A 27,933-nucleotide genomic window follows, 5' to 3' on the forward strand; every position below is an offset into this window, starting at 1 on the left:
ATAAAGCATTTTTATTTTTATTTTTTTTTTTTGTTTAGTGGAGAGGGAGGAAACAGAAGATAATTCAAGATTAGGGAACTAAGGGGGTTGGGCTTCCCGGGTCTATATTAGATCACCGACCACTTAAAGAAGCGAACGGTGATTAAGCAACCCTATATAAGCGAAAGCTTACAATCTCGAACTGTCAGAACAGCATTTTTTTTCCTAGGAAAAAAAAATCGCTGTTCCAAAACACATACACACAACACAAGCACACCAAACAAACAGCAATCCACACACATACACCTAAAATCTTACAACTAACCCTACACTAAACGATGCACACACCACTAACTATCCACTTACCTTAACCCTAACCCTAAGGTCCGTCACTATCGCACACTCACCTCACCCGCTCCCTAACCCTAACTAACCTAACCCGCCCTAACCCTCGTGTCCACACAATTGCACACATACCTAATCCGTGCCCTAACCCTAACATCCACACAATCGCACACTTACCTGAACCCAAGCAACAGAAACGGACAACCAAAATCTTTCCCTAGGAAAGAATTCGAGTTTCTGTTTCGATATTTTCAGCTTTCGCTCCGTAGGGTTCGATATTAGAACATTCAAAGGTTTTAAACCTCGATGTTCTAATATAGACCCGGGCTTCCCAAATGCTCTCTCTCTCAGTCTCTACTTAGTAAGCTGAGCTGATGAGATAGGGCAGGGAGGAGTGTTCAAAGTCAAAAAGCAAGGGGGTAGTCCTACCCAAATAATCTCACTGCACTACGTGGAGTGATCAAATGAGACCAAACTGGAGCAGTGACTAATATTAGATTTACAGCAGGGGTGCGAAATTCCAAAGCCACTAAGTTTAAGACTACAACAACACTTGGGAGGGTAGGAAAAGCAGTGCAGACAACAGGACAGAAACAATATAGCAAATATAAATACAGCACAGTGCAAATCGAGTTGCAAAAAAGTATACTTAATTTGGAATATCAGATGGTAATAGCATCCAACTCATCCAGGAGAATTTAGCTATATCAGCTCTGCACAAATTCACAGAAGTGCGGTCTGTACTGAAAGTGCAGCACAGAAAATACACCTCAGGAAGTGAATGACTAACCCCTAAGATGGGCTGGCTCAACAACCCCCCCCCCCAACTTGAAACTAGCTTCTGAGCTACCTTGGGCCTTAACAGTTAAATAAATGCAATCATCGTCACTATGTCTGGATTTACTACTAATAATGGTAAGCAAATCATCCAGCTTTTGACATGAGGAACACCGGTCACCAGTTTTATCAGGTGTTACATTTAAACATACATAGCATTTAGTACATTGTACAAGATATTTGTGCTGTAGCAAATCATTAACGGCATACTTATTCAAGCTGCAAATAAATAAATTATAAATAAAAAGGATAATCAAGATCAGTTACCACAGAATTCAAACAGATTTTAAATCAACTTCTAAGAGAAATAATAATGTACAACTAAATATTAACTTAAGTACAATAAAGTTGCTGTTCTGACCATACCAGTTGTGAAAGTTGCACAAAAGCTGGAATTCCTTTACATCACGTCCTTACTATCACGTTCAGTTGCACCTCTTAACAGTAAAGATCAATAAATTATAAACTAATGTAGGATTGTTTAGATAAGGTCTTGATTGTCCTCTCTGCAGTCTGTGTGAATTTATAGCTTGTCTACAAGCTATCCCTTTCTTCCTACAAACAGTGAAAAACACTGGGAAAATATAAAATGTACATGAAAATAAATCTTCTCTTGCCAGGCAACTGCACATCAATCACAAACAAACAACAGATTGTTTAAATAAGCTCCAATTGGTCTTCTCTTCAGTCTGTGGAAATCTATAGCCAACTAGATGCCTTGGGATGGTTAGAGTTTGCCTGACTAAAACCCACCCCTTTCTAATAACAAGCTGTGAAAATTAGAGGTGAAACAACAAAACATAAATCAAAAAGCTATGCCTTTCTTCATACAAACAGTGAAAAACATTGGTAAAAAATAAACTATAAATCTAAATAAATCTTGTCTTAGCAGGCAACTCAGATAAGCTTGGGGTTCTGATGATATACATGTATGTATTGTTATGTCAGGGTACTTGTACTCGTGTGATAAATATCAAACAAATGTTTACAATGTGTTAGCACGTATTTTTTCTCATTTTGCATCTTCCATAATTTGCATGTTAGCTCTGTAAGTGTGAACCACCTAGAATGTAACAGGTGACACCTTTTCTTTTCTTCTCTGCACCCTGTAGCTCACTTTGTTTTGCTTAAAATGTGTATGGGAATTTTTATTTCTTCATATATAGTTTGTGTGTTAAATTCAGTGGTTTGAGAAAACCAATTTAAATTAGCTGCTAAACCTCTATTATTCCTCATGACCTGTTTCTTATTCTGACTACTACTTTTCTTTATTGTTTTCTCCACCAGAATGTTGTTAAGCATATATAAGCATGAGTATCCCACCCAAAAAGTCTGTCTAATGCAGCTGCAGGAATGACACCACTCCCATAAGCTCTTGAAACCCTCCAAAACTCCAGTGGCTTCTGTTTAGGTAATAGTGTTTTCTGGGGATCTGTGTGTTTTAGATTTGTATCTACTAGTATTGCAGTTGCCTGAGTGTGTGCTTGTTGTTTTGCAACATACGTGTTGTGTGAATATCTATTGCGTGTATATATGTATGTATGTGTATGTATATATATATATATATATATATATATATATATATATATATATATATATATAAAATCTATATAAAATGTATATTAATTCCAGATTCTGCTGCTGATTCCATGAGCCCTGTCAGTGCTGTCATATAGCCGCAAATCTCCTAATTGCTAGACTTCCTTTTCTGCTTCTCATATGTGCACCCTAGTAATTGTTTCTCATAGGCAGATCTTAGTGATGGGATTTAGCAAGTGTGGCTTGGAGGCAGATATTAAGGGTCTCCAACAGGCACTGTCATACACCTGGCACCATCAATGTCATTGGTTTTAAGGAATCACTGGCTAGCTTGTCTAACTGCTTTGCTTGTGCCAGCTGTGGTTTACTTTTTTCTTTTTTGCTTTAGTAGAGCATTTCCTTTATATGCGTCACCTGTCGCTGCTATTAGTTGAAATTTACATTTCTTTACTTGGCACCTTTACACTGATGTTTTTTTTTTCTGACCTACATCACTGCTTTTCTACCCAAGTCCTGCTGTTTTGAGCATGTCTGCACAGAGTGGCTACTGACAGGTCTGAAGGCAGAAGTAGATGGTGAGCGGCAGTGACTTTGACATTAGTTGGTTAGTTTTTGTAATGTCTGTACTGTTATAATTACCCCATCTGTGCAGCTGGATGCCTCATGTTAAATGGATCCTTCCTTCTCCTCTATCCTGCATTGCCTCACATTCTGTCACATCCCTACCCTCCACCCTTACGTATATTTATGGCCACAGATTACAGTACTAATTATCTTGAACAGAGTTCATTAGGACATCTTTACCATTGGGATTCATGCTAAGTACTGTAAGGTAATGTTTTGGACTTGAGTGTCCTGCATTGCCGATGTATAATGCATTGACAATGTATAATGCACTGATGATGTATAATGATTATGTATAATGCCTTGACGATAGATAATTAAAAGAGCTCTCTGATGCTTAGCTAATCAGCTGGTCTCTGTCTTAGACTCTTTCCTCAGAGATGGCCCTTCATTATTAAGATACTTTACCACCTCAAAGTCTAATATCTACCAGCAACACACTTCATTTGCATAAACTTTTAGATTTTGGGCAGGATTCACGAAACCTCCGTGTAAGAGTTAATGTGTCTTACACGGAGGCTGCAGTTAAATGGTGTGATGTCAGCATGCCGTGCATATTCATGAGGGCATGCTGAATCACACCCTAGGCTAACACGGTCCGTGTAGGAAAGTAGGGGGCGTGTCCGCACAGCGAGTTCTGCAAAGGGACACGCCCCCAGAAGAGTCACAGTCCTGAAAGTAAACTCCCATGAGCGAGTCCGCGGAAATGTCAAGAAACACAACACCACACATGCCCCCACAGACTATAAACCCAACTGTAATGTAAAACGTAAAAATCAACAGTTTAATTTTTTTTTTATAATTTCAAAAATGTTTGCCCGTAATTGCGCTCATTTGCGCGGGTGTGCCCTTCGCTCAGCCACAGTTAGCAGTCATTGAAAAAGCATATAAGATCTAAATATGCAAATTAAGCCAAGTAGCAATAGCGTAGCGGTAGAGACGTTGGCCAAAGAGGAGGTAGTCACGGTTCGAGCCCCAACAACATCATTTTCTATTTTTAGTGAAATAAGCACGAAACAATCCCCTGACATATATGTGTATATATATATATATATATATATATATATATAAAACTATAATTTAAGTAAAATGTAATGAAATGGGCCATGTATTTTTGAAGAAATCTGACACAATAAAAAAAAAAATTTTATAAGTGCCCATAGCTGAGCAGCGCTCTAACAAGCTGAGTATGACTGCCCGCAGGTGAGCAGTGGTTTAACAGGTGTAATATGAGTGCCCGGAGTTGAGCAGCACTTTAACACGCTGAAACTGTGTGCCCGTAGCTGAGCAACGCTTCACAAAGCATAGTATGCGTGCTCATAGCCAAATAACGCGTTAACCAGCTTAAGCCGTTTACGCGGAGCTGCGCAGCACGCCAACTGGCTTACCGGCGGGCAACGTTGAGCAAGCTGTATCAAAGCCACCTTTACACAGACACACACCCCCTAGCCTGTCTAGACAGTAGTAAAATAAAAAAAGCAATGCCCAGGCTCGAACTCAGGATACTGTGCATCATAGTCAAAGTACTGAACCACTAAGCCATGACAGTTGTACTGTGAAAAGCAGTATTAGCATATATATATAGGAATGAATGGAAATAGAAGCATGACAAAGCAGGTTTTTTTAAGCTGATACATTTCCAAAATGGCCAATCACAGATAAGTGCGGGAAAAACGGCATATATAAGCCCCATAGGCGGGAATACACAGCATAACTGATTGTGGAACCTATTTGCAGTCAGAATGGCAGGTGTAGGAGAGGGCAGTTGCTTCCGAGCACAGAGGTGGGGTGTTGAGGAGTCCAAATATATGGTTTGGCTCCTAGTCCACGATCATAAGGCTCAACTCATGCAGGGCCAGGTTCTCTGGGGTGTGTATAAGGCAGAGGCGTGGAACCGGTTGCCACATGATCTCACCAGTGCCACAGGCATACCAAGGACTGGTGAACAGGTCCGTCACCACCATGCGGACCTGAAGAGACGAAAGCAGGACCAACTGAACCGTTGGATCCAGGAGGCCCGGCAAATGCCCAACGCCCCACTACTGAGTAAGTATCCATGTAATTAAGTATATAAGAAATTATCCTAGCTGATATTATGGAGATATATGTTCCAATATTACTTCATTTATATTACAGCTGCAGGTGTGCGTTCCGTGAATCGGCGAGCCTATGATGATAGGCTGGTGCGGTTGCGCCACCAGGCAGGTTAGTAATTATTTTGCTGTAATTGTTATAGAATATAAGTGAGACAGCTTGTAAAAGAGTTCAGTGTTGTTACATATTAATAAAGTTCAAATAACACTAGAAGAAAGATTCTGCTAGTACTGTATGATTAGATAAGTGATGCAGCCTGTAATCCAGAAATAAAAATTAAACAAGTCTGAAATAGAGATTTTCCACCTGTATTGTAATATCAGATAACTTGCTTCAGCCTGAAAATTACTGGTAAACAAGCTAAAGATGATAGACATGTGTCAAATACATCCCCTTTTAAAATCTGCCATATGAAACAAGTGAGTCTGTTGGAAAGGATTGTTGTAACCAAGTAAGAAATGTTAATAACGCCTAGAATTAAGTACCATCTTGAATTGAAAAAATAAAACAAGTGAGAGTGTGAAAAAGAGGTATGAATCGACCAAGAAAGCTGTAATAAGTCTTGAATAAAGTTATACTGCAGTCAGTACATAATGAAATGAATGAGACAGCCACAACCAAACAGTGAAATGTACAAAATACTGAAGCTGGAATGTGTCTGTCCCACAATTTGGATATGTTGCTGTACCCTTGCAATATGGAGATAGTATGGTTGTATGAAATACTGAACATCCACAGTTGTCTAGAGCCATATAAATCAAATGTAGCAGGATGCTGTACCTGAACACAGCCAGATATGAATGTGTATGAATAAAAATGCAATGTATATTAATGTAGCAGTAACATTCCCATCACCAACATTCCTAAGTTTACATATAGGAAACTGTACTAAGACCTGTAGGGTATATATATCTGCAGCTACTAGAAATGTACAGCATATGTATAGGTAGTTGAAGTTGTTAATGAAATATTTCTTCACCCTACCCTATTTTCACAAATAATGCCATTCCATACCAAACTAGGTATGTGTATTCACAATTAATTCCCATGGACATTTGTCCTGTTGGTTCATACATATTTGCATGTACGTTGATGCATGTGCCCTGTTCACATATCCAAACCTGATGGCCTGTTGCCATCAATCAACCCTGCATGCTGTTGGATTGTGTACTGTTGTTCAAAATATGCATGTGTTATGCTTGCTGTTCAGTGTTTGGAATTCATGGGTGTTTGGTTAATGGGAATACTGATGCATGCTGTTACAACTAATTTTGAATGGTATTGTTTGTTACTAACACAAAATGTCATAAAATATTGCTAAACATAGGACAACAGGGAAGGCGGGTTCCAGCGGACCCACCTCAGCTGGAGAGTATACCTGGCACTAGTGCCCAGACTGGAACCTCCTCCGGTGGCCCTGTGCCACCTTCGGGTGGAAGCACTGCAGGGGATGGGGCTCATCCCCCCTCTGCAAAAGTGGCCGGAGGAGAACGTCCACTCACCCTCCAAAGTGTCCGGTCTGTGGTGAGTAGCGAGATCAGGCATTCTGTGCTTGAACCCCTACGCCAGCTTGAGGCACAGGTGGCGCAACTCACGGGTGTGCCTGCCCATCCTACACAGCCCCCAGCACAGCCCCATTCTGGGCAGTGAAGGCGCAGTGGCAACTGCCCATGGGTGGGGATCTCAGTTCCACTGTTGCCATCTGTGGGCTCATGGGCTCGCGATATCCAAACATCCGTCCCCGTCAGTTGTGTTCCCCCCCACATGGCATACTCTGCCTCTGTATGCGTCTTGTTTGCCTTGTCTGTTAACCTCCCCTACCTACCTCCCCAAATATACCTACTTCCTGTACCTCACATTCCACTCTCACCTGAAAAAAAAATAAAAAAGGGCACTCTATTCCCACAAAAAAAAATTACGCCCCATACATAGCTGCCCATTTTGCAGACATGTCTGCTGGACATGTCAACTGGTAATTACAATTGGCTGTACAACATATTTTGTTGTCCTCACCCTCTCTCAGGGGTGGAAGGTTTCAAATTTCACACCAAATTACATACATATGCACAGCTGTTGCTGATAAAGAAATGGGCAGCTATGGGCCTTTCCTACATCCTTCCTGCAAATCCCAAGCTTGTTTTCCTACTGTCCTACCCTCTTTGTGCCTCCTTTTTCACCACTTTCCCATCTCCCCATTTTCTTTTCTTTAAAAGAAATTACCGCGGGTTTGCGCGAGAGTAAGCACTTTTAAGCAGTAGTCAGCGGGTGTGCGCTTGTGTGCACTTAGCTAAGCGTGTGTGCGTGAAGCTAAGTGACAGTGTGCATGCGTGAGCACCGCGCAAACCAGCGCTAACCCGCTTACAACTGCTTAAAAGTGCCTTAGTCACTCTGAATGACAAGGCCTGTAGTCTGCTCAGCAGAAAAATAAAATTCCTCTGTCAGTCTCGAACCCAGGACCTTGGAAACACTAGTCTGCATGACCTACCACTAAGCCATGACTGATATACAAGAACTTTGTCATGAAAGCAATATATCATGAAATAGTAGGACTGAATGTAAAGGGAATAAAGGAAGGCTATTACACAAAGCTTTTCTTGTACCTTTACTGGCAATTCTTGTGGAATTGCATTACATTAGTGTGATAAGAGAAACAGCCATGCTAGTAGGTAATAATGTGACAGTAGCACCTTGCAAACCACACACACTATCAGAGCAGGATAAACACCACCATATTTGAATAGGTAAGAGGTCAGACCTCGCAACTGTGACTGATTTACAGGGATGTTCCTGATTTGCAAACAAATGTTAACTGTGCCCCACTGACTCCCTGTGAAATGTACTAACAGTAGGCAGAAAGGTGTGGAATCCCACGTAATGGTAACTCTCAATTAGTTAAAGTACACACTACTTGCATGTCAGAAATGGTGTAGTAATACATATGCTCAAAATACCCCACAGTCACAACTGCAGAATATCTGAAATATATCACGGGTGTATCCCATTAATATGTACCATTCCCTGAGGCTGCTAAAATATACACCTGAGAGTATCTGAGGCCTGCAAGTGTCAGAAACTCACAGGCACATCATTCTGTCTGCTGTCACACACTGTGTGAATAGCTGTAGAATTGCTTCCACAAGCACACCCTCATGTAGGAGTACATCCCAGAAATATCAAAGGATGTAGCCATCTAATAAAATAAGGACAGTATAGCAGTTTACAAGCACTGCATGTGCCTGATATTCATAACTGTTAGTACAAAGTACAAGGCCCCACTACTGCTCAGCAGCAAAATAAGATACCCTTGTAGGTGTCAAACCCCACACCTTGGCCTTACCAGACTGCATGCAGTACCACCAAACCACACCAAACATATAAGGAATTGCTGCTGAAAGAAATGTATCATGCATTACAAGGAGTGAATGTAAATGGAAACTAGGAAAGTCATAGCAACACATTCCAGTAAAGACACTTAGCAGGCCTTCAAGGAGTGAATGTAAAGGCTAAATAGTGAAGCGATAGCAACAAATTGCAAGAGCTACTGTTGTATACCAGTTAATCCACAAGTCCCACAGGAAAGCACATACTCCCATGTAAACAGTATTAGTATTATTAGGTGTCAGTTAACATACACACTGAGAAGAATGAACTGGAAGAAGCAACAGTCAGGTTTCAGTACAACATGCATTTCAGTGCCTACAACACAGCCTTAGATATGAGAGCCATACCAACCTTTACACTCACAGAACAGTGTCCAGAGCAAACCAGCATGGTCCCCACCTTGAAAAACTGAAAGGGCTATGCCTACCTAACCTAACATTTTATAGCACTGTCCTGACATCACAGTGAGAACTGCAATTACCACACAGCAGGCTGCATGCAATTAGTAAATGCTGGCTAACAATTGGTGCAGAGGCCATCACATGCACATGTGCAGATACCTACAATAGCAGCCTGTACTTCCAGTCCACACATGCAATAATATCATTGCAGCAACTGCAGGGAGACCAAAAAAAAAATAATAAAAAGAAAAAAACATCAAGACAGCAGCAGCAAGCCATCAGCAAGCCAGCCAGCAGCAAGCCATCCAAAACAGCAGTCAGAAACAAAGGTAATGTAAAGTACATAATCTAATAATCTACATACTGTGAACCCTCCATATGTGTTAGCAGTCTGTATCTATATTTATATGAAGATGTGCATAGGGTAAGGGACATACTGCAACTGTTAGTGAAGGCTGGACATACATATGTAGTTGAATGTTGCTAACAGTATGCTGCCGTAGGCCCAGGGGCAATAGCATACTACCTACCTATGACACAATGCACACACACATGTACTCATTGCAATACCAACTATGTGAGGTGAAATTAGTGTGCCACTGACTGTGTGCAAGGTCTGTAATGGTGTGATTGCTCAGCATGACTTTGTGTCTGTCATGGTAGTGCGTGTCCTTGGTGTGAGGCTAGAGAAAGATGTGTCAGTTATTGGGATACAAACATACTACATTGCCATATGTTGTGCTGTGGTTCCGTGTATATGACTGCAGTGTAGGTAGGAGTATGGCTGCAAAGACTAGGGTGCATTACCATTGAAATTGTAACTGTGCATTGCATGCATTGCATGGGATGACAATATTCCCCATCCATTACCTTAATACATACCCCCAGTGTGAGGTTGTGCATTGGACCTCAAACAGTGTGCTGAGTGCTGGTGTATACTAGTTTGTTGTATGGAGTGTGGCAGGCACTGTCACACAGTTGTTGGCTGAGCACTGATATGTGGTCATTTACATGTGTATCCCCCAATAGACAGACAGATGCTATATATGGCAGTTCAGTGATATCAGTACAGTAGAGTATTATGTGTGCCATGTTACTTGCTCACATATTTTCCTTTTCCTTCCAGGGCGATGGTGCATCAGCGCAATCCCTGTTATTTGGCAGCAGAGGATGAGGAGATACACCAGAGCCTGGTGCAGGATTTTTCAACACTCTTTTCCCGGACCAGCCAGAACCAGCAGGAGAGGGCTGCACTGTGGCAAGACCTTGTCCGTCAGGTAAATGACATAGGCATGCATAACCGGACATATGAGCAGGTATGCCATCACTGCAGTGATTTAATTAGAAATGTCCATCAGCGTGCGTCTGATATCCACAGGCAACAGCTTGCCACAGGTGGTGGGGCACCTATACACCCCCCTCACCAGACTGGAGGAGCTCCTCCTAAGTGTTGTGGCTCCAGCCCAACAACAACAACATCCACAGATGTGTGTAATGATGGAGGCTGGAACCACCCAGCATGTGGACATGGAGTGTGCAGGTAACATGCCATATCTGTAGTTGACTGTTCTCTGCACTGGTAGTTTATGCATGTGTGAGATGTGTACTGTGTTTGTAGCTGTTATCCTGGACATTATTGTGCAAGATTTATATTCTCAATATCAGCAGTACACCTGTGAAAGCCAACTGTTGTACTACTGTACTGTATCATACTCACAGTATCAATGGCACAGTTGTGCCCACTGACAATAACTGTCTTATTTGTGCAGGTCCCCCTGGAGTAACAGTAAGGCAGCCAATCCATGCTGGTGAGTGTGTAATAGCAATACTTTTAATACTAATGATAATAATAGTAATAATACCCTCAAACAGTATTGTTATGTGTTGGATTGCAGGTGTGTTTGTGTGTGTGTGTTTGTATCTCATGTACTGAGGAGTGTGCATGTGCCCATGTGCGCATGTGTGCATGTGCGCATGGAGTGTGCATGTGCCCATGTGTGCATGTGCCCATGTGTGCCCATGTGTGCATGTGCGCATGTGTGCATGTTCCCATGTGGGCATGTGCGCATGTGTGCATGTGCCCATGTGAGCATGTGCCCATGTGTGCATGTGTCCATGTGTGATTGTGCCCATGTGCATCTGTGGTAACATTGTGTACACATTGTAAACTGTGTTTCCTGTCTTCCTCTCACAGGTTCTGGTGTTGCTCTGGTGGTGTGCAGCAGGGAACCTGAAGCCACTGCTGGGGATAGTGATAATGATGATACATGTGTAATGGCACAGGGAGGTGTGTCAGGGTCTGTTGTTGGTCAGCCAATTGACAGTACACAGCAGTCAACCCCATCAATGCGCACAGTCATCCTGCCGATACATCCATTGTCACCAATGTCCTTAGCTGAGGGACAGCATACAGTGGGCATTGATCAGGGTAATGTGGTATCAGTGGCACATTCATCCCCTCACAGCAGCCATGGCCAGAGTCCTGACATGGTACCACACAGGCAGATGTCCAGGAGTTCTCGTGGGAGCATCCATGGTCGTACTGCCCCTGTCAGACGTGCCCACAGAGGTCTTTCAACCTCAGCTATGTTCCGTGCTGTAATGCAGGCACAGGCACGTATGGAACAGTACACCAGACAGGGTCTGAGGGAGCTTAGAGCACATCGCACTGCTATGAATGACACTATGCGTGACGTTGCGGCTGCCATCCATACTGTCGGCGAGGTCATTGACAGACGTTGGGGGGACACATTAGATCTGTTCCACAACTACATGTCCATGAGCCAGGGCAATGCAGGATGGTTGAGGCGTCGACGTGGACGTATGCTAGCAACATCAGCAGCTGGCAGTCGTCCCGGACGACAACAAAGCTGCAGCTGCTTCCATAGTGCCAGTACCAGCCCCAGCAATGCTGGGTCTGTGCTGTCATCAGACCGCCCTAGGAGACCATGTGCACGTGGCTCTGGACAGTCCCAGCAGGGACATGTGTCCAGTCATCAACCAACTGCTTCTGATGACAGTACCCAGTTTGGCTTAGTACATGATACTGTCCGTAGCACCCCTGCCAGGCACAGGTACCGTGTCCGTGGCCAGAGACAGTGATCTGTATGACCTGGCAGGTACAGTCTGTGGCTGTCCACAAACACCCGTATATGGCAGCCATGAGGTGGAACTGTGTGCATGCATACACACATGCATAATGCTAACACCTAGGGCTAACACATACACACACACCGCATCAACATTGCCCCATGTTGTACTGTTGTCCCTCACTAACACACACACACATACATGTCGATTGGATGTATCAGTGGCAGACTCAGGCATACCAAGTACACACCCTGTGCATATGATGAAACTGTGCCACCTCCTGCAATCTGTCACATTGATGCAGGAACAGGATAACATGGTGCTGATGCAGAGGGTGAATACATAGAACTGCAGTAATATTATCATGTTTCACTTGAAAGAAAGTTACTCTTTGTCATTTTTGCATTTAAGTTACCTGTAACACATTGCATTTAAGTTACCTGGCACTTGCTCACTAAAGCAATTATATAAGTCAGCACTAAAATATTAAAAGCACTACACCCTCACAAACTCCCCTTGAGTACCTCGTTCCCCATTGGCCCTTTTTTCAATTATAAAGGAATTCCCAATACTATTCTAGCATGTCCAAAGGTCAGTTGTCAATCTCCTCTCCAGTCCAGCTGGTGAATCTGGGAATCTTGAGGCAATGTTACAACTGCCTCATGTACACAGACAACCCTCTCCTCCTCCCAACAAATTCCAACACATGTGAGAGATGCAACCATATAGCCATACTGGAGGCTAAGCTCTCTCAACTCAGTATTGGCAAAACCAGTCAGGAGGAGAAGGAAACCACACTCACTACAATTCCAGTCTCACATAGATCTACCATGACAGCAAACCAAACACATAAACACACAAAAACATATTCGGATGCTCTAAATAAAAATCTGCCTAAGCAGCAGAGACCTCCAAAGCAGACACCCAAGCAACCGCTACCCCAAAACAAAACACGTGCAACACATAGCTCACAAAGCCAGTGTGCTGAACAGTTACAGCCCTTAAGGCTAAACAACACACCTGATACACTTGTAATAGGTGACTCTATCGTCAGGCACACTGACGTCCCGTTCACCAGGCTGAACAAGGAGAAGGTCACAGTGAGCTGCCTGTCGGGTGCTAGGATCCGCCACATAACACAAGCACTCAGGTCACTCCAAGGCAAGTACAAATATGACTCAGTCATTGTCCATGCTGGTGTGAATGACCTGAGACGTACCTCCCTGGACTACATGAAAAGAGACATAGAGGAGCTCTCTGAGCATGTAGCCCAGGCTGGTATGACCCTGACCTTGAGTAGCATCTTACCCTCACCAAGAATGATGCCACAATATGAAGACAAGATGATCAATTTCAACAATTGGCTTAAGTATTGGTGTCATTCAAAGGGGATCAATGCCTGTCAGCCTGGCATCACATGCTCGACAAGCCACGATGCTCGCTAGGGACGGCTTGCACCTGTCACCCTGGGCTTTGATATTAGCAAAGGCTCTGGCTACCCCCATAGTGCCTTTTTTAGGCAAGGCTCAAAAGACAAACCCACCTCCATAGGTATCACAAGGGATAAGAAACTAAGAGTAATGCTACTCAACGCCAGAAGTCTAAACCTCAAGATGCATGCACTCAAAACTCTCCTTAGCATGGAGAACATCGATATCTGTGCAATAACAGAAACCTGGTTCAAGGCTCCCGAGAGCACCCCAGCACTACCAGGTTATACCTCATACCATGATTTTCGGCCCGAAAACTTGGACCGAACCACAAAAGGAGGGGGAGTATCAATATTCGTCAAAGATACCCACACCTCCAGCTTGGTGGCACAGCACGAAGCATCAGAGACTATCCATGTGCAACTAACAGTGGGTAAAACTGCCTTCCAGTTTATAGCCTGCTACAGACCACCCTCCCAAACCCAGGAACCCCACTCAGCCTTCCTGAGAACACTGGGAAATATGAAGGTCTCTCCAAACACCATTATATTGGGCGACTTCAACTACCCAAACATAGACTGGGAGCATTACTCTAGCTCCAACACCCTAGCCCAAAGGTTCCTAGAATTTATAAACTCAAATGTTATGGAACAACTTGTTACCACTCCCACAAGAGGGGAAAACATACTGGACCTGATCATCACCAACATGGGGACTCTATGCTCCAGACCAGAAGTGTATCCCTCACTGGTAAGATCAGACCATAAACTAATCTCACTGGATATTCACATCCCGACTCCACCCCCTGCCCTGAAAACCACAATGAAAAACTTCTCTAAAGCAAATTTCACACTCCTAAAAACCGAGGTGTAATCCTTCAAAGCCCCCGGGCCTGTGGAAAATATGGCCCAGACTGCAGAATCCTTTATAAATGCATTCTATGAACACCTTCAGGAATGCATGGATCATGCAATCCCAAATAAAACCAAGACCCAATCCTCCAAAGGCAGACGTCCTGTCTGGTGGACCCCAGCCATAAACAAACTATACAATAGAAGGAGGAAGCTACTACATGATAGAGCAAAATCCCAAAAAGGGAAGGCATCTATGATCAGTATTAGCAAAAAAATACGGGCACTCATAAAATCATCTAAGGCCAGCTTCGAGAGAAAACTTGCACAGGACACTGAGGATAATCACAAGGCTTTCTTTAGTTATGTTAGGAACCTGGGTGGTAATTCCCAGATATGCTCAGAATTAGTCCAAAATGACAAAAAATACACCGAACCCACAAACATTGCCAACATCCTAGCTGACAGGTTCAGCAAACTCCCCCACCAAAGGGCAAATATCTATCCCAGCAGAGTGCTGCCCCCCTGACATCTCAGATGCTCAGGTAAGAGCCACCCTCTCCAAAGCAAAAAACACTGCATCAGTGGGACCAGATGGTGTCCTGGGCTGCGTCCTACATGAACTCCAAGAAGAGCTAAACCCAAACATAAAACTACTGTTCAATCTCAGCCTTACTACAGGATATGTACCCAAAGAGTGGCGTACAGCAACAGTGGTCCCTCTCCACAAAGGTGGAGCCTCAACGGATCCCGGAAACTATCGCCCCATAAGCCTGACTAGCTTGGTCTGCAAAGCTATGGAAAGGATCATCATGGACCTCATAAATAAAGATATTGGGGACCTACAGACACTGGATCCTACCCAGTTCGGCTTTGTCAAGGGCAGATCCTGCCTCTTAAACCTGGTTGATTTCTTTGAAACAGTTACCAAGGCCATTGACGAGGGGAAGGTGGTCCACACAGCCTACCTGGACCTCGCAAAAGCCTTCAATACAATACCCCACTCGGGCATTATAGATAAGCTCACCAGCTTAAATATAAACCCCTATGTCACTAGATGGGTTGCAAACTGGCTCAAGGACAGAACCCACATGGTTAGAATTGCTGGAGCCATGTCAGACTCCAAACCAGTTACAAGTGGCGTCCCACAAGGCTCAGTCCTGGGACCTCTCTTGTTCGGTATATATTTCTCGGAGGTACAGGCCAACACGGAAGGACTGTGGCTGACCAAGTTCACAGATGACTGCAAACTGGGCGCCATAATCGACTCTCCAGCCGACACAAGCATCCTCCAAAAGGGCCTCATAGAAACAGACAACTGGTGCCAGAGCCATGGCCTCAAGCTAAACGCCAAAAAGTGTATAGTCATCCCCTTTGGCAAAAATAAAGTGCCCACAAATTAACACATAGGTGGTAATCCATTAAGTACAGAAGAAGTAATTAGGGACCTGGGGACCCAAGTTGATAGCAATCTCTCATTCGACAACCACGTGGCCAAAGTGGTTAGAAAAACATTTTATATAGCCCACCTAATCATGAAGGGATTCACATCTAGATCAGGGGAGGTCATCGTGCCTCTTTACTCATCCCTCATCAGGCCATAATTGAGTACAATGCCCCTTTTGGGATGTACCTTACCAGACACCTGCAGCAACTGGAAAGACCCCAAAAGTACCTCACCAAGAGGATCAAAGGGCTCAAACAGATGCCATATGCTGCCCAGTTAAAGAAACTCCAGCTCTACTCAGTGGCATACCGCCTGCTCAGAGGCGATCTGTGCCTGATGTATAAAGCCATGTCCAACCCGGAATTAATGGACATGCTGCACCTCAGAAAATCCAAATCCCATCGAGCTACGCACTCGAGAGACTTGAACCTCAGCACTGAAATAAATAGGACATGCTGGAGGCACAGATTCATAACCCAGAGGCTCCCTTCACTCTGGAATGAAATCCCAGTCAGGGTTAGGCATAGTCCCTCATTGACTCTCTTCAAGAGGAATCTTGATGAGTGGATGGGAGATCATAGGTTTACCCCGGGTATCACTTCTGTGTCACTGTTAGACAGAGGCACAGTATACTAACCTCAAAAAAAGGCATAGCAAAATTAATTTAAAATGGGTGGCGAAAGCCAAACACACTCTGGCTAGGCTTATAAATGCCCTAGGGCAGATAGCCTAGTATGAACCTATGTTGTTAACAGTACAGTGTAATGATATCATTGTGGGTATATCCCAGCATGCCTGATGCATTAACAGTATGATTGTTATTGTATTTTTTTATACACCACTATTAATTACCATAGTGTAATGTCTGCACATCTTTGCATTCTGGTGGTAAGGCTGAAAACACAAACCCACCTACATAGGTAGCACAGGGGATAAGAAAATAGAAGTAATGATACTCAATGTCAGACATGTAAACCGCAAGATGCATGCAGTCCAAACTCTACTCAGCATGGAGAATGTTGATATCTGTGCAGTAATTGAAAACAGGTTCAAGGCTCCCAAGAGCACCCTAGCACTACCAGGTTACACCTCATACCATGCTTGACAGCCCCAAAACACGGAACTAACTATGAAAGGAGGGTGATTCTCAATAAATGTCAAGAATACCCACATCCCCAGGTAGTTGCCACAGCATGAAGCATCACAGACTATCCACGTGCAACTAACAGTGGGTTAAACTGACTTCCAGTTCATAGCCTGCTACAGGCCACCCTCTTAAACACAGGTAACCCACTTGGCCTACTTAAGAACACATGAATATATAAAGGTGTCTCCAAACAACATTATATTGGGCAGCTGCATCTACCCACACATAGACTGGGAGCATTACTCACACACACACTGAGCAGTTGCAGGATTCAAACCCCTACCTAACTATGTTATGACACTTGAGAGAAACGCATTAGCAGAGCTCGCTATTCGCATTACTGGGAGGTTTCCCTTCTCCTGCTATACTTATAGGGTGCTGACATCATCAGTCTTTTCAAAGAGGAATGTACATCATGTAGTGTGTTCTTCCAGTTGCCAAAAGGGCCATTTCTTTCAAAGAGAATTGCACACACCCTGCCCCCCCCAAACACACACACACACACACACACACACACACACACACTGAGCATTTGCAGGATTCAAACCCCTACCTATGTTATGACACTTGAGAGAGATGCATTAGCGGAGCGCGCTATTCGAATTACTGGGTGTCTTTTCTTCTCCTGCAGTATTTATAGGGTGCTGGCATCATTATTTAGAAAGAGGTATGTACATCTATTACTATCCGTCAGTATGGGGGATAGCATATATATGCATTAACAGACGCCTACTTCAGGGTCACATATGCACATCAGCACTGCCAGGTTATGTTTTATACCATGCTTCGTGACCACAGGACTTGTAACACACAACACAACCAGTTCAGACCTCCCCTCCCATATCCAGGAGCCACACTTGGCTTCCCTGGGAACAGTGTAGGATATGAAGGTGTTCACATACACCATTACAGTGGTTAACTTCAGGTACAGGAATATTGATTGGGGGAACTACTCAGGCCTCAACAACATCACCCTACAGCCACTACAATTTGTGAATCCATGTGCTATGGCAGGACCAATAACCACAGCCACAAGGGGGAACACATATTGGACCTGACCATCAGCAACATGGGGACTCTATGTTCCACACCAGAGGTAGACCACCATTGTTAATATCTGACCATAACCAACTTTCCCTGGACATCCATATCCCATCCCCACCCCTAGGCAAGGAAATCACTGCAAAAGTATTTATCAAAAGCAGACTTTGCACTTGTGAAGACTGGGGTGGAATACTTCAAAGGACCCATGCTGGAGGATTATACAGGCCAATCTGTAGAATCCTTGACAAATGCATTCCATGAGCATCCGGAAGGTTTGCATTGATCATGTTATCCCAAATAAAACCAAGACTCCTCCACAACAGGAGACCTGTCTGGTTTACACCAGCCATATATAAGCTGTACAACAGAAGGAGGGAGCTAATACATTACAGAGCAATATCCCACAGAGGGAGGACATCTCTGAACAGTATTGGCAAGACACTTCAATCCCTCAAAATCATCACTTGCAAGTGTTGACAGTGAAATTGTCCAGACACTGCAGATAAGGCTCCCCTCAGTCTGGAATTGAATCCCAATTAATGTTATAACTCCTCGCCAAACCTCTTCCAGCAAACTCCAGCCACATGGATGTGACATTGCAAATTCAACCCCTGGGATCTCCACTGTGTCCCTGCTTGACGGAGGCACAGCACACTAGCCTTAAACGGTGCCTTCTGTGACCTACTTTACAGAGGCACAGTAGCCTACTGTACTGGGGAGGCAGACACCAAATACACTCTGGCTAAGCGTATGTATTCCCAAGGGCAAACAGCCTAGTATTGACCTCTACACCCATATGTTTAAGTTTCAGATGCACAATATTTGTTGCTGAACTGTTTGCAGGTCTTTATTGCCATAGCTTTCCCTGTTTCTATGAACAACTTGTGTATCTGTGGAAGATGTTTGAATATGAGAGGGATCCACTATATTACTTATGTCTCTGTTGTCATTTAACTGTGTGCACTGGGCAGATTGCTGTATTGTGGGAGTTTCCTGGCTTAACACATACAAATTCCAGATATGTGTGGCCAACTGCTTTACTGAGACATGGCCTTAGTGTGTGAGCATGCCCAGTTCAGGCTTTGTATGGCTTGTTGCCTGACATATGTCTCATTTATCAAAGTGTGCGAGCATGCCCAGTGTGAGCTTTCCATATGTTGAGATCTGAGGTCCACCACATTTGTGGTTGTGTGTGAACTTCAACAATATTTCACATTTATAGTTGTGTGTTGGAAGTCATGTTGTGTTCTTACTGCCCAACTGCTTTGTGTCTGAACCCAACAGGGATTATGCTGTTCCTGCAGGGTTTCCATGGGATAGTTTGCATACAGTTGTCAACATTCTTTCATACTGACCAAACACTGTAATATTGTATAGTGTACTGGTTCAGTACTTTCACTGTGGTGGACAGTATCCTGGGTTTCATTCCTATCACTGCTTTAAATATTCATACTGAGCACACCAGACTGGTTAAGGGCCAGTTGTGCAAATATGACCATGTTGCATTTTGTTCAGCTATGGACTACTTAAACCAGGCTTGTCCAACATTAGTAGTGTATTCCACAACTTGGGTGGACATTGACAAGCACTAGTATGTGCCCTAGGCCATTTCTAATGCTAGTCAGTGTGTTTGTCCTTCAACACACATTTTAACTGGAGTTTGCCATGACATTTTTCAAGGTTAGTATACTGTGCCTCTGTCTACCCGTGACATAAAAGTGATACCCAGGGTAAACCTACCAGCTCCCATCCACTCATCAAGATTCCTCTTGAAGAGAGTCAATGAGGGACTCTCTGGCTAACCTGGACTGGGAGTTTACTCAAGAGTGGAGGGAGGTTCTGGGTTATGGATCAATCACTACAGCATGTCCTATTTATGTCAGTGCTGAGGTTCAGGTCTCTCATGTGCATAGCTCACTGGCATTCAGATTTTACAAGGTGCAGCATGTGCATTGATTCCAGGTTGGACATGGCTTTATACATCAGGCACAGATCGCCTCTGGGCAGGCAGTATGCCACTGTGTGGAGCTGCAGTTTGTTTAATCAGGCAACACATGGCATCTGTTAGAGCCCTTTGATCCTCCTGGTGAGGTACTTTTGGGGTCTTTCCAGTTGCTGGAGGTGTCTGCTAAGGTACATCCCACAAGGGCCATTGTACTCAATTGTGAGGCTGATGAAGGGTGACTAAAGAGGCATGGTGACCTCCCCTGATCTAGATGTGAATACCTTCATGATTAGGTGGGTATATGATATGTTTCTCTAACCACTACGGCCACATGGTTGTCAAATGCAAGATTTCTATCAACTTGTGTCCCCAGGTCTCATTACTTCGAAAGTACTTAATGGGTTAACACCTATGTGGTAATTGGTGGGCACTTACTGTTTTTCCAAAGGCCATGACTGTACACTTTTCTGCATTTAGCTTGATGACATGGCTCTGGCACCAGTTGTCTGTTTCTATAAAGCTGTTTTGTAGGATGCTTGTGTCAGCTGGAGGGTCAGATATTGTGCCCAGTTTGTAGTCATCTGCAAACTTATTCAGACACAGTCCTTCCATGTTGGCCTGTACCTCTGGGAAATATATACCAAACAAGGGAGGTCCCAGGACTGAGCCTTGTGGGATGCCAGTTGTAGCTGGTTTGTAGTCTGACATGGCTGCAGCATTTCTGACCATGTCAGTTCTGTCCTTGAGCTGGTTTGCAACCCATCTACTTGAATAGGGGTTTATATTTAAGCTGGTGAGCTTATCTATAATGAACAAGTGGGGTATTGTATGGAAGGCTTTTGCAAGGTTCAGATAGGCTGTGTGGACCACATTCCCCTCATCAATGGCCTTGGTGACTGTTTCAAATGAGTCAAACATGTTTAAGGGGCAGGATCTGCCCTTAAGAAAGCCACACTGGGTAGGGTCCAGTGTCTGTAGGTCCCCAATATCTTTATTTCTGAGGTCCATGATGATCCTTTCCATAGCTTTGCAGACCAAGCTAGTCCGGATTCTGGGGTGATAGTTTGCAGTATCCATTCAGGCACCACCTTTGTGGAGAGGGACCACTGTTGCTGTAAACTGCTCTTTGGGTACATATCCTGTGGTAAGGCTGAGATTGAGCAGTAGTTTTATTTGGTGTTCCATTCTTCTTGGAGTTCATGTTGGACGCAGCCCAGGACACCATCTGGTACCATTGATGCTGTGTGTTTTGCTTTGGAGACGCTCAGCATCTGCAATGTCAGGGGGCCAGCACTCTGCTGGGATAGATAATTGGCATTTTGGTGGGGGGGGGGGATTTTACACTGAACCTGTCAGTTTGGATGTTGGCAATGTGTGTGGGTTTGATGTATTGTTTGTAATTTTGGAGTAATTCTGAGCATATCTGTGAATTTCCACCAAGGTTCCTACCATCAGTTAAGAAAGCCTTGTGATTATCCTTAGTGTCCTGTACAATTTGTATCTTCATAGGTTCATACTAGGCTATCTGCCCTAGGGCATTTATAAGCCTAGCCAGAGTGTGTGTGGCTTTCACCACCCCTTGGAATGTGACTGTTATGCCCATTTAGGGTTTAGTTTACTGTGCCTCTGTCTAGTAGTGACACAGAGATGACCCCCGGTGTAAACCTACGATCTCCCATCCACTCGTCAAGATTTCTCTTGAAGAGTCAGTGAGGGCCTCTGCCTAACATGAACTGGGATTCTGGTCCAGAGTGTAGGGAGCCTCTGGGTTATGAATCTGTCCCTCCAGCACATCCTATTTATTTCTGTGTTGAGGTTCAAATCTCTCGCTCTCGTGGCTCTGATGGATTTGGATTTTCTGAGGTGGAGCATGTCCATTAATTCCGGATTGGACATGGCCTTGTACGTCAGGCATAGATCGCCTCTGAGTAGGCGGTATGCGACTAAATAGAGCTGGAGTTTCTTCAGCCGGGCAGCATATGACAAATGTTTGAGACCCTTTATCCTCTTGGTGAGGTACTTTTGGGTCTTTCTAACTGCTGCAGGTGTCGGGTAAGGTACATCCCAAATGGAGCATTGTACTCATATATGGGCCTGATAAGAGAAGAGTATAGGGACACAATGACCTCTCTTGATCTAGATGTGAATGCTTTCATGATAAGGTGGCCAATATAGAAGGTCTTCCTAGCCACCTTGGCAGTGTGAGTGTCAAATGAGAGGTTACTGTCAACTTGTGTCCCTAGGTCCGTGATTACTTCTTCCGTACTTAATGGATTACCATCTATGTGGTAATTTGTAGGTACCTTGTTTTTCCCAAAGGGTATTACTATACATTTTTTACCGTTCAGTTTAAGGCCATGGCTTTGGCACCAGTTATCCATTTCTATGAGGCCTTTCTGAAGGATGCTTGTGTCCGCTGGAGTATCAATTATGGCGCCCAGTTTGCAGCCATCTGCAAACTTTTTCTGCAACAATCCTCCTATGTTTGCTTGCACCTCGGAAAATTAAATGCCGAACAAGAGGAGTCCCAGGACAGAGCCCTGTGGGACACCGCTTGTGACTGGCTTGGAGTCTGACATGGCTCCAGCAATTCTGACCTTGTGGGTTCTGTCCTTGAGCCAGTTTGCAACCCATCTTATGACATATGGGTTTACATTTGAGCTGGTGAGCTTGTCTATGATGCCCGAGTGGGGTATTGTGTCGAAAGCTTTTGCAAGGTCAAGGTAGGCAGTGTCAACTGCCTTACCCTCATCAATGGCCTTAGTGACTGTTTCAAAAAAGTCGACCAGGTTCAGAAGGCAGGATCTGCCCTTGACAAAGCCAAATTGGGTAGGATCCAGTGTCTGTAGGTCCCCAATGTATTTGTTTAATGAGTTCCATAATGATCCTCTCCATAGCTTTGCAGACCAGGCTCATCAAGCTTATGGGGCGTTAATTTCCAGGGTCTGTAGAAGCACCTCCTTTGTGGAGTGGGACCACTGTTGCTGTACGCCATTCTTTGGGTACGTATCCTGTAGTAAGGCTGAGATTAAACAGCAGCCTTATGTGCAGGTTTAGTTCCTCTTGGAGTTCATGTAGCACGCAACCCGGGACACCGTCTGGTCCCATCAATGCTGTGTTTTTAGCTTTGGAGAGGGTAGCTCTCACCTGGGCATCTGAGATGTTAGGGAGGCTACATTCTGCTAGGATAGATATTTCTCCTTTGGGGGGGGGGGGGTTTGCACTGAACCTGTCTGCCAGAATGTTGGCAATGTCTGTGGGTTCAGTGTATTTTGTGTCGTTTTTGGACTAACTCTGAGCATATCTGGGAGTTTCCATGCAGGTTTCTAACATAAGTAAAGAAGGCCTTGTGATTGTCTTTTGTGTCCTTTGCGATTTTTCGGTCAAAGTTGGCCTTGGATGATTTTATGAGTGATCGTGGTTTTTTGCTAGTACTGATCAGAGATGCCTTCCCTTTTAGGGATTTTGCTCTGTCATGTAGTAGCTTCCTCCTCCTGTTGTAAAGTTTGTTAATGGCTGGGGTCCACCAGACAGGACGCCTGCCTTTGGGGGAATGGGTCTTGGTTTTATTTGGGATTGCATGATCCATGCATTCTTGAAGGTGTCCGTAGAAAGTGTTTATAAAGGATTCAGCGGTGTGGTCTATGGTTTCCAGTGGCCCAGGGGCCTTGAAGGATACCACTTCAGTCTTAAGAAGTGTGAAGTCAGCTTTTGAGAAATTCTTCACTGTGGTCTTTTGTGCAGGGGGTGGGGGCAGGATGTGGATTTCCAGTGAGATTAATTTATGGTCTGATCTCAGCAATGACGGGTATACTTCCAGTGTGGAGCATTGTGTCCCCATGTTTGTGATGATCATGTCTGGTATATTATCTCCTCTTGTGGGAGTGGTGACTAGTTGTTCCATTGCATTTGAGTTTATGAATTCTAGGAACCTTTGGGCTAGGGTGTTGGGGCTTGAGTAATGCTCCCAGTCTATGTTTGGGTAGTTGACATCTCCCAATATGATGGTATTTGGAGAGACATTCATACTCTCCAGTGTCTTCAGGAAGGCTGAGTGGGGTTCCGGAGTTTGAGAGGGTGGTCTGTAGCATGCTACAAACTGTATGGCAGTTTTGCCTATGGTTAGTTGCACATGGATGGTCTCCGATGCTTCGTGCGTTGCCAGTAACCTGGAGGTGTGGGTATCTTTGATGAATATGGCTACTCCCCCTCCTTTTGTGGTTCGGTCCAAATTTTGGGTCCGAAAAGCATGATATGAGGTATAACCTGGTAGTGCTGGGGTGCTCTCAGGAGCCTTGAACCAGGTTTCCGTCACTGTACAGACATCGATGTTCTCCATACTGAGGTGGGCGTCGAGAGCGTGCATCTTGAGGTTTAGACTTCTGGCGTTGAGCAGCATTACCCTTAGTTTTTTTTCCACTTGTGTTTTCTAGGGAGGTGGGTTTGTCTTTTGAGCCCTGCCTAAAAAAGGCACTATGGAGGTGGCAAGAGCCTTGGCCAATATCCGGAAGCCCACGGGTGACAGGTGCAAGCCATCCCTTGCGAAGCAGCGTGGCTTGTCAAGCATGTCATCCCGAGCAGACAGACATTGGATCCCCTTAGAGTGACACCAGTAATTGAGCCAATTGTTAAAGCTGATCATTCTGTGTTTGTACTGTGGCATCATTCTTGGTGAGGGTAAGATGCTGCTCAGGGTCATACCTGCCTGGGCTACATAATCACAGAGCTCCTCTATGTCTCTTTTCATGTAGTCCAGGGAGGTACGTCTCAGGTCATTCACACTGGCATGGACAATGACTGAGTCATATTTGTACTTGCTTTGGAGTGATCTGAGTGCTTGTGTTATGTGGTGGATTCTAGCGCCCGACAGGCAGCTTACTGTAACCTTTTCCTTGTTCAGTTTGGTGAGCGGGACATCAGTGTGTCTGACTATGGAGTCACCTATTACAAGTGTATCAGGCATGTTGTTTGGCCTTAAGGGCTGTGACTGTTTGGCACACTGACTTTGTGAACTATGTGTTGCATGTGCTATGTTTTGAGGTAGGGGTTGCTTGGGTGTCTGCTTCGGAGGCCTCTGTTGTTTTGGTAGATTTTTAATTAGAGCCTCCGGGAATGTTTTTGTGTGTTTATGTGTTTGGTTTGCAGTTGTAATAGGTCTATGTGAGACTGGGTTTGTGGTGTGTGTGGTTACCTTCTCCTGACTGTTTTTGCCAGTACTGAGTTCAGAGAGCTCAGCCTCCAGTTTGGCTAAATAGTTGCATCTCTCACATATATTTGTATTTGTTGGGGGGAGGAGGGGGTTGTCAGTGTACATGAGGCTGGTGTAACATTGCCTCAAGATTCCCAGATTCAACATGTTGTAGCTGGCCTTAGAGGATTTTATGTGTGGCCATATTTTTTTGCCATAATACTGATCAGTGATTACTTCCCTTTTTGGGTTTTGCTCTATCATGTAGTAGCTTCCTCCTTCTCTTGCATGGTTTGGTAATGGCTGGGGTCCACCAGGCCAGATGCCTGCGTGTATGGGATTGGGTCTTGGTTTTATTTGTGATTGCATAATCCATGCATTCCTGAATGTGTTCATAGAATGCATTTATAAAGGGTTCTGAGGTCTGGCCCATATTTTCCACAGGCACAATGCCTTTAATGGATTCCACCTCAGTTTGGAGGAGTGCAACATTTGCTTTACACATGTTTTTCACTGTGGTTTTCTGCCCAGGGACTGGGGTCAGGATGTGAATATCCAGTGGGATTACTCTATGGTCTGATCTTACCAGTGAGGGATACACTTCTCATCTTGGGCATAGAGTACCCATGTTGCTGATTATCACATCCAGTATGCTTACCCCTCTTGTGGGAGTGGTAAGTTGTTCCATAGCATTTGGTTTATGAATTCTAGGAACCTTTGGCCTAGGGTGTTGGAGCTAGAATAATGCTCCCAGTCTATGTTTGAGTATTTTCAGTTGCCCAATATAATGTTGTTTGGAGAGACCTTGATATTTTCATGTGTTCTGAAGTAGGCCAAGTGCGGTTCCTGGAGGTAGGAGGGTGGTCTGTAGCAGGCTACTAACTGGGAGGCAGTTTTAGCCACTGTTATTTGCCTGTGGATAGTCCATGCTGCTTCTAGCTGTGGCACCAACCTGGGGTTGTGGTTATCCTTGACAATTATTGATAGTCACCCTCCTTTTGTAGTTTGTTCCATGTTTTGGGGCTGTAAAGCATGGTATGAGGTGTAACCTGGTAGTGTTAGGGTGCTCTTGTGAGCCTTGACCCAGGTTTCTGTTACAGAACAGATATCAACATTCTCCATGCTGAGGAGAGTTTGGACTGCATGCATCTTGCAGTTTAGACTTCTGGCATTGGGTAGCATTACTTCTAGGTTCTTATCCCTTGTGATACTTATGGAGGTGGGTTTGTGTTTTGAGCCTTACCTATTCAAGGCACGGTGGGGGTGACAACAGCCTTTGCCAGTATCCAAAAGGCCAGGGGTGATAGGTGCAAGCCATCCATAGCAGGTGGAGCATCGTGTCTTGCTCAGCATGTCATCCCAGGCTGACAGGCATTGGATCCCCTTTGATGAAAAGCAATACTTAAGCCAATTATTGTAATTGATCATCTTGTCTTCATATTGTGGCATCATGCTTGGTGAGGGTAAGATGTTAGTCAGGGTCATCAAGTTTGCTTATACTACATGGTGTTACATTGCTTAACACATGGCAATCATGCCTCAGGTGGTGCTGCAGGGCTGTCTATGTTGGATGCACATACTACACTCCTTGTACATGTTTGAAAGCAGGTTGTATCAACTTAGGCATCCCTTTTACTATATGTGTGAGTCAGAGAGAGGTATCATTTCCAGGGTTCCTACTGAGCCAGTGTATGTGCTATGCGTTGCCTCTTTGCCAAGGCCAAGGCATACTGGGCACACCTCCTTCTGCCTACTGGGGCAGGCTCAGGTTGTTCCTCCTCCGAGTCACGCTCTGCCTGTGATGGCCTTGGCAATGGTGGGGGGCTGTTTGGCCCAGCACTATGCTGGTCCTGCTGCAGCTGTTTTCGCAGAATCATATTATGTAGCATAGCACATACCATGACAATTTGGGTACATGTAGTTGGTGAGTACTGCAAGGCTCCACCAGATGTGTCCAGACACCGGAACCGTGACTTGAGCAACCCAAACACACGCTCGATTACATTTCGTGTTTGTGCATGTACCTCATTATGGCGTTCTTGTTCAGGTGTGTGTGCATTTCTGATGGGTGTCATCAGCCACGGCTCCAGTGCGTAGCCAGCATCCCCCACTAAGTGACCATGTGGGATGTCCCCATTGGCAAATGTCTGGTACAGCTGCGTCAAATGCCAGATATGGGAATCATGGTAGCTTCCAGGGCAGCCAGCACACACATTCATTATTATGCCCTGGGCATCACACATGACCTGGCAGTTGATGGAGGGGAAGACCTTGCGGTTAACATAGGCCCTACCCCGCTCACCAGTTGGTGCTTTGATGCATATATCCGTGCAGTCTATTGCACCTACTACCTCAGGGTATTCCGCTATTTGCTGGAAGAGATGCATATTGCTGGCCAATACCTCACGGGAATTGGGGAAATATACATGCTCACCGACATGTGCTGACATGGCATCCAGGAACTGGTGCAGTACCCTGGATGCTGATGCCTGTGATATCCCCATCATATCACCAGTTGGTCTCTGGAAGGTACTAGTTGCTAGTATTCTTAGGCCAACACATACCTTGGTTTCCACTGGGATGGGTTCCCC

The 27,933-nt window shown here is 44.5% G+C and overlaps 1 protein-coding gene across 1 annotated transcript in view; it reads left to right on the plus strand.

Moving 5' to 3' along the window:
* LOC122813770 (CD276 antigen-like) overlaps positions 1-27,933 on the plus strand; it is a 730,017-nt gene that overhangs the window by 19,208 nt on the left and 682,876 nt on the right. The gene's annotated exons all lie outside the window — the stretch shown is intronic.

The sequence above is a fragment of the Protopterus annectens genome, chromosome 10.part0 (genome assembly GCF_019279795.1).
Source record: "Protopterus annectens isolate FY-2018-M chromosome 10.part0, PAN1.0, whole genome shotgun sequence".
NCBI lineage: Eukaryota > Metazoa > Chordata > Ceratodontiformes > Protopteridae > Protopterus > Protopterus annectens.